Source organism: Ranitomeya variabilis, chromosome 2 (genome assembly GCF_051348905.1).
Source record: "Ranitomeya variabilis isolate aRanVar5 chromosome 2, aRanVar5.hap1, whole genome shotgun sequence".
NCBI classification, from domain to species: Eukaryota; Metazoa; Chordata; class Amphibia; order Anura; family Dendrobatidae; genus Ranitomeya; species Ranitomeya variabilis.
The window spans coordinates 293,337,306-293,347,231 of NC_135233.1; the positions used below are offsets into that span (position 1 = coordinate 293,337,306).

Genomic DNA, 9,926 nt, shown 5'->3' on the forward strand with positions numbered 1-9,926 from the left:
TATTCTATTAAGTATAGGATTGGGGGTTTCCTCAAAGTGTACTTTTAATCTTATGTTTCTGTAGAACCGCTGAAGGTCTTTCTCTAATTGGAAAGAATCCCATCTGGGGGTTGGGCAAAAAGATAGCCCCATGTTCAGGACCTTCAATTCAAGGGGAGAAAGTACATAGTTAGAGATATTCACTACAGAGTTGGAACTCCTACCTGTGATTGCAGTGTCATGTGACGATCCCCGTTTCTTCTTCCTTGCCCTCCTTGTTGGCGTGCGTTTTGGCCTAAAAAACGTGGAGTTGCTGTTTGGGCTCCACCAGTCTCGCTGCCTGATCCTGCCGAGGAGCCCCCGGTTGGCGAGGAGCCCCCGGTTGGCGAGGAGCCCCCTGAGGGGTAGTTCCCCCCTGGTGTGCGTCGGTATCTTGGTCTTGTTCGTCGGGGAAATGGGTCCTCCCATTTGTACACTCTATTTGAAAGATAGTCCTCAGTATCTCTTTGGAATTTCGTACGTTTTCTCTCTTCTAGAGTTCTTTGGTGTGTTGCTAGTATGGAGTCCACTTTGCTTTTAAGTGTAGAGAATTCAGAGTTACTGAGGGTAGATGTTAGTTGTGTCTCGATGCTAGTGATTTTCTCCTCGGTACTTTTAATCGCTTCCTGTAGATATTCAATAGTCAATAGGATAATGTCCAATGAGCATTTGTTCAAGATTTTCTGAAAAGTGGCACAGTATTGTTCATTGTCAGCGAACAAGGTTGGGCGCAGGTTGCAACGTAAACCTCGTGGAATTTTGGCTTGTCGGTGATATTCCCCTAGGGTTGCACAATGTAGATCATACCCAATGAGTTTCTTCCTCTCCTTCTCCCAATCCCTCGATTTTATGTCCTTGCTTGGTAGATGGAGAAAATCTGTGTTAGTCTTTATTTTGGATAAGATGGTAGAACTTGTGTTGTCATCATAGGCGTAGGTCTCGGTTGACATGGATTCGGTCGGTGCTTAAAGCTCAAAAGTAGATACTGTAGAGGGCGTAGAAAGCTAGCACTCGACTAATGTGGTTCACGGTGCCAGTGAAAGGGGCCTTAGGTCCCATAAATCATAAAGTAGAATAATCACTGCACTCATATGGTTTTTTGTTTGCTCCAAGTGAAAAAGTTTATTTAGACAATAGTGGTGGTGAAGCGATAGGCACAAAAACGTTTCGGCCAACTCGTGGCCTTGATCACAATATCGCTGTAATAAAATAGAAAAATAATAAATTACAAACTATATACAATATATACAATTACAAAGGCCTATATACATACTAAAGAATACATGTCATGGATAATCACCATAAACCAATAAAGATCCCAAAATAATAAACATTGTATAATGCCTGGACATGAGAAGGATGGTTTCCAGAGACAGAACATATAATCCCCAGATCGGTAAGACAAATGAACATACCCTATTGGGACGTTTCACTAGACTAGGTATACTGTGAGGCCGTGATGGTTATTGTTATGGACACAGTTGTATGAACCTGTCAAGGATGATACAGAGTAATAGACAATGAGAGAGGTATATATATGGTACACATGGATAATCAAGGAAATTAGAATCTCACCCACTATGGTGATGAACATGCAGAAGTGTCCTAAGGGTTATGTAAAAATAGCAGTTCTGTATTATTATTTGAAGTGAGGCAAATATCGTTCACCCTCAATCCATGTTATTTGTGTTGTGATAACATGGGGTAACTAGTGCTGTGGTGCCGTGGAGTCATATACTCTAAGTATAGTGGAGGTATAGTGCCTCTATACTTGCTAAAGGTGAATACGACTGTGAGGTTCTTAGTGACATGATTATATACTTGCCAGTGTATTGCTGATGTAGCTCAAGCCAAGTACACAGTAGTAATAGTTTAGTATTAGATGGTATAGCTGTAAAGAAATGATGGTATAGATTATGATGTCTATGGTCAGGTAGCACATGTTGCCAGTGTATAAGTAAACTATAGATATGTAGTACCTGTCTCATATGAGAAATGTAATATGCCAAATGTGGCTGGAGGGTTCCTGTGTCGTTTTTTATGTGTCTCCAAAGAAACAGGAGAGGATAGAGCTATAAGACAGAAAGAAAGGTGAGGCTACAGTGTAACGCAACAAGTGACTTATCTGATGGTGTGTTGAAGTCTCACATCCGTCGGTAGATAATTTCGGTATGCTGCACAGGGAGCCAACATGGGTGGATTGGTGGGAGCAGGCCGACACAGTCCGTGTCTAGGCTGTAGGAGCTAGTGCTGGATGAAAAAACGCTGCTTGTTATAGGGCTCCAGCCGGTCATGTGACCGGATAAGTGTTGTGCACGCTGGCAGCTGCGCAGTGTGCACTAGGAAGAGGAGAGCAGGATCACTCCCCTGGCATCTGCGCACTGTGTTCTAGGGAGAGGAAAGCAGGGTCATGTGACCAGAGCATTGTTGAAAGTGCTGGCACCTGCGCAGTGAGTCATAGGCAGAGAAGAGCAGGATCGCTCCCCTGACATTTGCACAGTGTATTGCCCTGTGCAGCATACCGAAATTATCTACCGACGGATGTGAGACTTCAACACACCATCAGATAAGTCACTTGTTGCGTTACACTGTAGCCTCACCTTTCTTTCTGTCTTATAGCTCTATCCTCTCCTGTTTCTTTGGAGACACATAAAAAACGACACAGGAACCCTCCAGCCACATTTGGCATATTACATTTCTCATATGAGACAGGTACTACATATCTATAGTTTACTTATACACTGGCAACGTGTGCTACCTGACCATAGACATCATAATCTATACCATCATTTCTTTACAGCTATACCATCTAATACTAAACTATTACTACTGTGTACTTGGCTTGAGCTACATCAGCAATACACTGGCAAGTATATAATCATGTCACTAAGAACCTCACAGTCGTATTCACCTTTAGCAAGTATAGAGGCACTATACCTCCACTATACTTAGAGTATATGACTCCACGGCACCACAGCACTAGTTACCCCATGTTATCACAACACAAATAACATGGATTGAGGGTGAACGATATTTGCCTCACTTCAAATAATAATACAGAACTGCTATTTTTACATAACCCTTAGGACACTTCTGCATGTTCATCACCATAGTGGGTGAGATTCTAATTTCCTTGATTATCCATGTGTACCATATATATACCTCTCTCATTGTCTATTACTCTGTATCATCCTTGACAGGTTCATACAACTGTGTCCATAACAATAACCATCACGGCCTCACAGTATACCTAGTCTAGTGAAACGTCCCAATAGGGTATGTTCATTTGTCTTACCGATCTGGGGATTATATGTTCTGTCTCTGGAAACCATCCTTCTCATGTCCAGGCATTATACAATGTTTACCAGATGTAACATGTACTTTATTTTGGGATCTTTATTGGTTTATGGTGATTATCCATGACATGTATTCTTTAGTATGTATATAGGCCTTTGTAATTGTATATATTGTATATAGTTTGTAATTTATTATTTTTCTATTTTATTACAGCGATATTGTGATCAAGGCCACGAGTTGGCCGAAACGTTTTTGTGCCTATCGCTTCACCACCACTATTGTCTAAATAAACTTTTTCACTTGGAGCAAACAAAAAACCATATGAGTGCAGTGATTATTCTACTTTATGATTTATGGGACCTAAGGCCCCTTTCACTGGCACCGTGAACCACATTAGTCGAGTGCTAGCTTTCTACGCCCTCTACAGTATCTACTTTTGAGCTTTAAGCACCGACCGAATCCATGTCAACCGAGACCTACGCCTATGATGACAACACAAGTTCTACCATCTTATCCAAAATAAAGACTAACACAGATTTTCTCCATCTACCAAGCAAGGACATAAAATCGAGGGATTGGGAGAAGGAGAGGAAGAAACTCATTGGGTATGATCTACATTGTGCAACCCTAGGGGAATATCACCGACAAGCCAAAATTCCACGAGGTTTACGTTGCAACCTGTGCCCAACCTTGTTCGCTGACAATGAACAATACTGTGCCACTTTTCAGAAAATCTTGAACAAATGCTCATTGGACATTATCCTATTGACTATTGAATATCTACAGGAAGCGATTAAAAGTACCGAGGAGAAAATCACTAGCATCGAGACACAACTAACATCTACCCTCAGTAACTCTGAATTCTCTACACTTAAAAGCAAAGTGGACTCCATACTAGCAACACACCAAAGAACTCTAGAAGAGAGAAAACGTACGAAATTCCAAAGAGATACTGAGGACTATCTTTCAAATAGAGTGTACAAATGGGAGGACCCATTTCCCCGACGAACAAGACCAAGATACCGACGCACACCAGGGGGGAACTACCCCTCAGGGGGCTCCTCGCCAACCGGGGGCTCCTCGGCAGGATCAGGCAGCGAGACTGGTGGAGCCCAAACAGCAACTCCACGTTTTTTAGGCCAAAACGCACGCCAACAAGGAGGGCAAGGAAGAAGAAACGGGGATCGTCACATGACACTGCGATCACAGGTAGGAGTTCCAACTCTGTAGTGAATATCTCTAACTATGTACTTTCTCCCCTTGAATTGAAGGTCCTGAACATGGGGCTATCTTTTTGCCCAACCCCCAGATGGGATTCTTTCCAATTAGAGAAAGACCTTCAGCGGTTCTACAGAAACATAAGATTAAAAGTACACTTTGAGGAAACCCCCAATCCTATACTTAATAGAATAGGTACATTGTCAGACCATAGAGATGAACCTAAAATTACTATAGGGACTCTGGGCCTTAGGAACCCAAACACCTTTGTTCCACCTAAATCCAATCATGCCGTGGAGACCTTTGTCAATCTCCTCGACAGAGACATCAAAAGGACTATACATGATCAGCGCCTTGGCTTCCTCCCTGTGTGCCATAACCTTAACTCCCACGAAAAACAGGCCTTAGATTCACTTAGTGAGAATAGAAACATCGTTATCAAACCAGCCGACAAGGGGGGAGCCATCGTGGTTATGAACAAGGAACACTATACAACAGAGGTCAGGAGACAACTTTCTGATACAAACACCTACAAAAAACTACAGACTGACCCCACGTATTCCATACGACAAAAAATCAACATGGTGGTCAACAAATATGTGGACCTTAAAACTATTGACACCAAAACAAAAACTTTTCTCATTAACCATCACCCTGTAACTCCGGTACTGTACATTCTTTCCAAAATCCACAAAAATCTTCAAAACCCCCCTGGCCGTCCTATAGTGGCATCAACAGACTCCATACTCAATCCCCTCTCCATATTTCTGGAGAAGCTACTTACACCATACACCCGGCGGACTAGATCATTCATATTGGATACCGGTGATTTCCTGGATAAAATCCACAATATTGCCAACATCCCCCCAGATAGCCTTTTATGTACACTGGATGTTAACAGCTTGTACACCTCCATCACACATGACAAGGGTATTGAAGCCGTCGTACTCACTTTACAAGAAGCCAACATCGACCAGGACTCCCAGGGACTGTATCTTGATCTATTGAACCTGGTACTCAGGGAGAATTTTTTCCTATTTGAGGACGATTTTTTTGTACAGACATGCGGGACCGCTATGGGGTCAAACGTGGCCCCGGCATATGCTAATCTCTATATGGATCGATTCGAACGTGAATTTGTGTACCCTAACTCCCTTTTCCAACATCATGCATTAACATGGTACAGGTACATCGATGACATTTTTTGCATATGGCGGGATGACCATAGCAGCCTCCATGAATTTTACAACGCCATCAACACCATCAGACCTGAACTATCATTCACATTATTATACCATAACAATGAGATCACATTCTTAGACACTAAAATACTCAAGAATTCCAATGGTAACCTGAGTACAGATATATATACCAAACCGACCGACTGCAACAGCCTCCTACTGTATAATAGCTGTCATCCTAGATCCACGAGAAATAGTCTTCCCAGATCTCAGTTCAAAAGAGTAACCAGAATAGTTTCCAATCCCTCAGTGAGGGCCAATAGGATACAAGAGATGTCCAACAAGTTTAAGGCCCGGAATTATCCCACTAACCTCCTCAATACGGAGTCCACTAAAGCCCTCAATGAAACTGAGAACGTGACAGTAGGCCCAAAAAATCCCAGACTTCCCTTTGTACATAACCACCACCCGACAATGCAGAGGATACACAACCTAATTCGAGGACATTGGCCACTCTTGAGTAAGGCCTATCCCACTATTTCCATCTTCAAGGAACCGCCACTCATGTGTACTAGAAGACCAAAAAACATACGGGACAGGGTAGTACGGGCAGACCTGGGTACACAAAAAACACCACTGACCAGGACATTGACTGGACAAAAACGTACAGGCACCTTCCCTTGCTTGAACTGCATGAGTTGTTCGAATGTGATCAAAGGTAATGAAGTGGTGCACCCCCGGACTGGCAAATCATATCCAATCAAGGACTATTACACCTGTGAGACAAACTTTGTGGTCTACATTATAAAATGTCCCTGTGGGCTATTATATGTAGGGGAGACCACCCAGGCAGTAAGAGATCGCATATCTAGCCACAAATCTACGATTCGTTGTGAGAAGTTATGGCTTCCCCTACCCTTACATTTTAAGGAGGCGAAACACAATGTGGCTCAACTTAGGTTTCAGGTCGTGGAAAAAGTCCCCCATCCCAGGAGAGGTGGTGACCATGTTAAGTTACTCAAACAACGCGAAACGTTTTGGATTTATACTCTTGATACCCTTCATCCACGAGGCCTAAACCGTGAAATAGATTGGCTAATCTAATTATATTCCTTCTAGATGAACTAACCCCTTGCACATATTACCGCTACAACCTGCATACCCAAGACGGTAAGACCCATACCCACTAGACCCCATATAAGTTTCATTTTTTACTTTTTCAGTTTTTTCAGTTTTTAGTTTTTTTAGTTTTTTTTAGTTTTTTCAGTTCTTTTCCCCTTCCTTACCACCCTTCATTAGTTTATTTTTAATCCCATCAGTTCTTTCATTCATTTTTGCATTTTTCCCAATTTCATTCATTTTTTTCATTCATTTTTTCATTTCATTTTCTTCCCCCCTCCCCCCATTTCTTTTAATTTCTTTTCTTTTATTCTTCATTTTTTCTTTTATAAGAGTTGGACTCCTACCATAATTTATTTACTGTGAATTTATGTATATGTATACTATGTGTTGGCCGTTTAATTCTAACCCCTTTTTCATCATTTACCTGCATTAAAATTAATTTCTGATAGCCTACAGGTACTACCACACTATGGATTGATATGCAGCAATACTATACTATAACATTATATCCCCAACCAGAATAGGGGCATGTGCGCAACTGTCACCTATGATTCATCCAGTCCGCATTTCGGTTTAGCCTATATTGTGGAGACAGAAGACAATATTGATTTAGCCATCCTTATCTAAGCGCTCACACATTTGGCCAATCAGTGAAACATTCAGGGATATCACTGTTCTCTTCTCTACAGTACCTATTCTAGTACACACCACGCATGCACCTACATGTGACTCCCTGCATGGCGTTTCTGCTCTCTCCTATTTATAGCATACTGCGCAGGCGCTGGGCGAGCGAACCTGCTCTCCTCTCCCTAGAATACACTGTGCAAATGTCAGGGGAGCGATCCTGCTCTTCTCTGCCTATGACTCACTGCGCAGGTGCCAGCACTTTCAACAATGCTCTGGTCACATGACCCTGCTTTCCTCTCCCTAGAACACAGTGCGCAGATGCCAGGGGAGTGATCCTGCTCTCCTCTTCCTAGTGCACACTGCGCAGCTGCCAGCGTGCACAACACTTATCCGGTCACATGACCGGCTGGAGCCCTATAACAAGCAGCGTTTTTTCATCCAGCACTAGCTCCTACAGCCTAGACACGGACTGTGTCGGCCTGCTCCCACCAATCCACCCATGTTGGCTCCCTGTGCAGCATACCGAAATTATCTACCGACGGATGTGAGACTTCAACACACCATCAGATAAGTCACTTGTTGCGTTACACTGTAGCCTCACCTTTCTTTCTGTCTTATAGCTCTATCCTCTCCTGTTTCTTTGGAGACACATAAAAAACGACACAGGAACCCTCCAGCCACATTTGGCATATTACATTTCTCATATGAGACAGGTACTACATATCTATAGTTTACTTATACACTGGCAACGTGTGCTACCTGACCATAGACATCATAATCTATACCATCATTTCTTTACAGCTATACCATCTAATACTAAACTATTACTACTGTGTACTTGGCTTGAGCTACATCAGCAATACACTGGCAAGTATATAATCATGTCACTAAGAACCTCACAGTCGTATTCACCATTAGCAAGTATAGAGGCACTATAGCTCCACTATACTTAGAGTATATGACTCCACGGCACCACAGCACTAGTTACCCCATGTTATCACAACACAAATAACATGGATTGAGGGTGAACGATATTTGCCTCACTTCAAATAATAATACAGAACTGCTATTTTTACATAACCCTTAGGACACTTCTGCATGTTCATCACCATAGTGGGTGAGATTCTAATTTCCTTGATTATCCATGTGTACCATATATATACCTCTCTCATTGTCTATTACTCTGTATCATCCTTGACAGGTTCATACAACTGTGTCCATAACAATAACCATCACGGCCTCACAGTATACCTAGTCTAGTGAAACGTCCCAATAGGGTATGTTCATTTGTCTTACCGATCTGGGGATTATATGTTCTGTCTCTAGAAACCATCCTTCTCATGTCCAGGCATTATACAATGTTTACCAGATGTAACATGTACTTTATTTTGGGATCTTTATAGGTTTATGGTGATTATCCATGACATGTATTCTTTAGTATGTATATAGGCCTTTGTAATTGTATATATTGTATATAGTTTGTAATTTATTATTTTTCTATTTTATTACAGCGATATTGTGATCAAGGCCACGAGTTGGCCGAAACGTTTTTGTGCCTATCGCTTCACCACCACTATTGTCTAAATAAACTTTTTCACTTGGAGCAAACAAAAAACCATATGAGTGCAGTGATTATTCTACTTTATAGTCTGAAAAATTGGGCAAACTTTGAAAGTGTCCCCAAGTGCAGTGGCAAAAACCATCAAGCGCTACAAAGAAACTGGCTCACATGAGGACCGCCTCAGGAAAGGAAGACCAAGAGTCACCTCTGCTTCTGAGGTTAAGTTTATCCGAGTCACCAGCCTCAGAAATCATAGGTTAACAGCAGTTCAGATAAGAGACCAGGTCAATGCCACACAGAGTTCTAGCAGCAGACACATCTCTACAACAACTGTTAAGAGGAGACTTTGTGCAGCAGGCCTTCATAGTAAAATAGCTGCTAGGAAACCACTGCTAAGGATAGACAACAAGCAGAAGAGACTTGTTTGGGCTAAAGAACACAAGGAATTGACATTAGACCAGTGGAAATCTGTGCTTTGGTCTGATGAGTCCAAATTTGAGATCTTTGGTTCCAACCACCGTGTCTTTATGCATCACAGAAAAGGTGAACGGATGGCCTCTACATGCCTGGTTCCCACAGTGAAGCATGGAGAAGGAGGTGTGATGGTGTGGGAGTGCTTTGCTGGTGACACTGATGGGGATTTATTCAAAATTGAAGGCATACTGAACCAGCATGGCTACCACAGCATCTTGCAACGGCATGCTATTCCATCCGGTTTGCATTTAGTTGGACTATCATTTATTTTTCAACAGGACAATGACCCCAAACACACCTCCAGGCTGTGTAAGGGCTATTTGACCAAGAAAGAGAGTGATGGGGTGCTATGCCAGATGACCTGGCCTTCACAGTCACCAGACCTGAACCCAATCGAGATGGTTTGGGGTGAGCTGGACCGCAGAGTG

The 9,926-nt window shown here is 42.4% G+C and overlaps 2 long non-coding RNA genes across 2 annotated transcripts; one reads left to right on the forward strand and one right to left on the reverse strand.

Annotated features, from left to right (window-relative positions):
• Positions 1–356: 356 nt before the first annotated feature.
• On the reverse strand, positions 357–2,435 carry LOC143809356 (uncharacterized). The gene is made up of 3 exons (XR_013222230.1): positions 2,167–2,435; positions 1,434–2,090; positions 357–1,217 (listed from the first exon to the last, which is right to left on the reverse strand). It is a non-coding gene; the product is annotated as an uncharacterized LOC143809356 (long non-coding RNA).
• A 1,585-nt stretch (positions 2,436–4,020) lies between these two features.
• On the forward strand, positions 4,021–9,092 carry LOC143809357 (uncharacterized). Its single transcript, XR_013222231.1, has 4 exons — positions 4,021–4,524; positions 6,834–6,884; positions 8,665–8,740; positions 8,975–9,092. It is a non-coding gene; the product is annotated as an uncharacterized LOC143809357 (long non-coding RNA).
• The last annotated feature ends 834 nt before the right edge of the window (positions 9,093–9,926 follow it).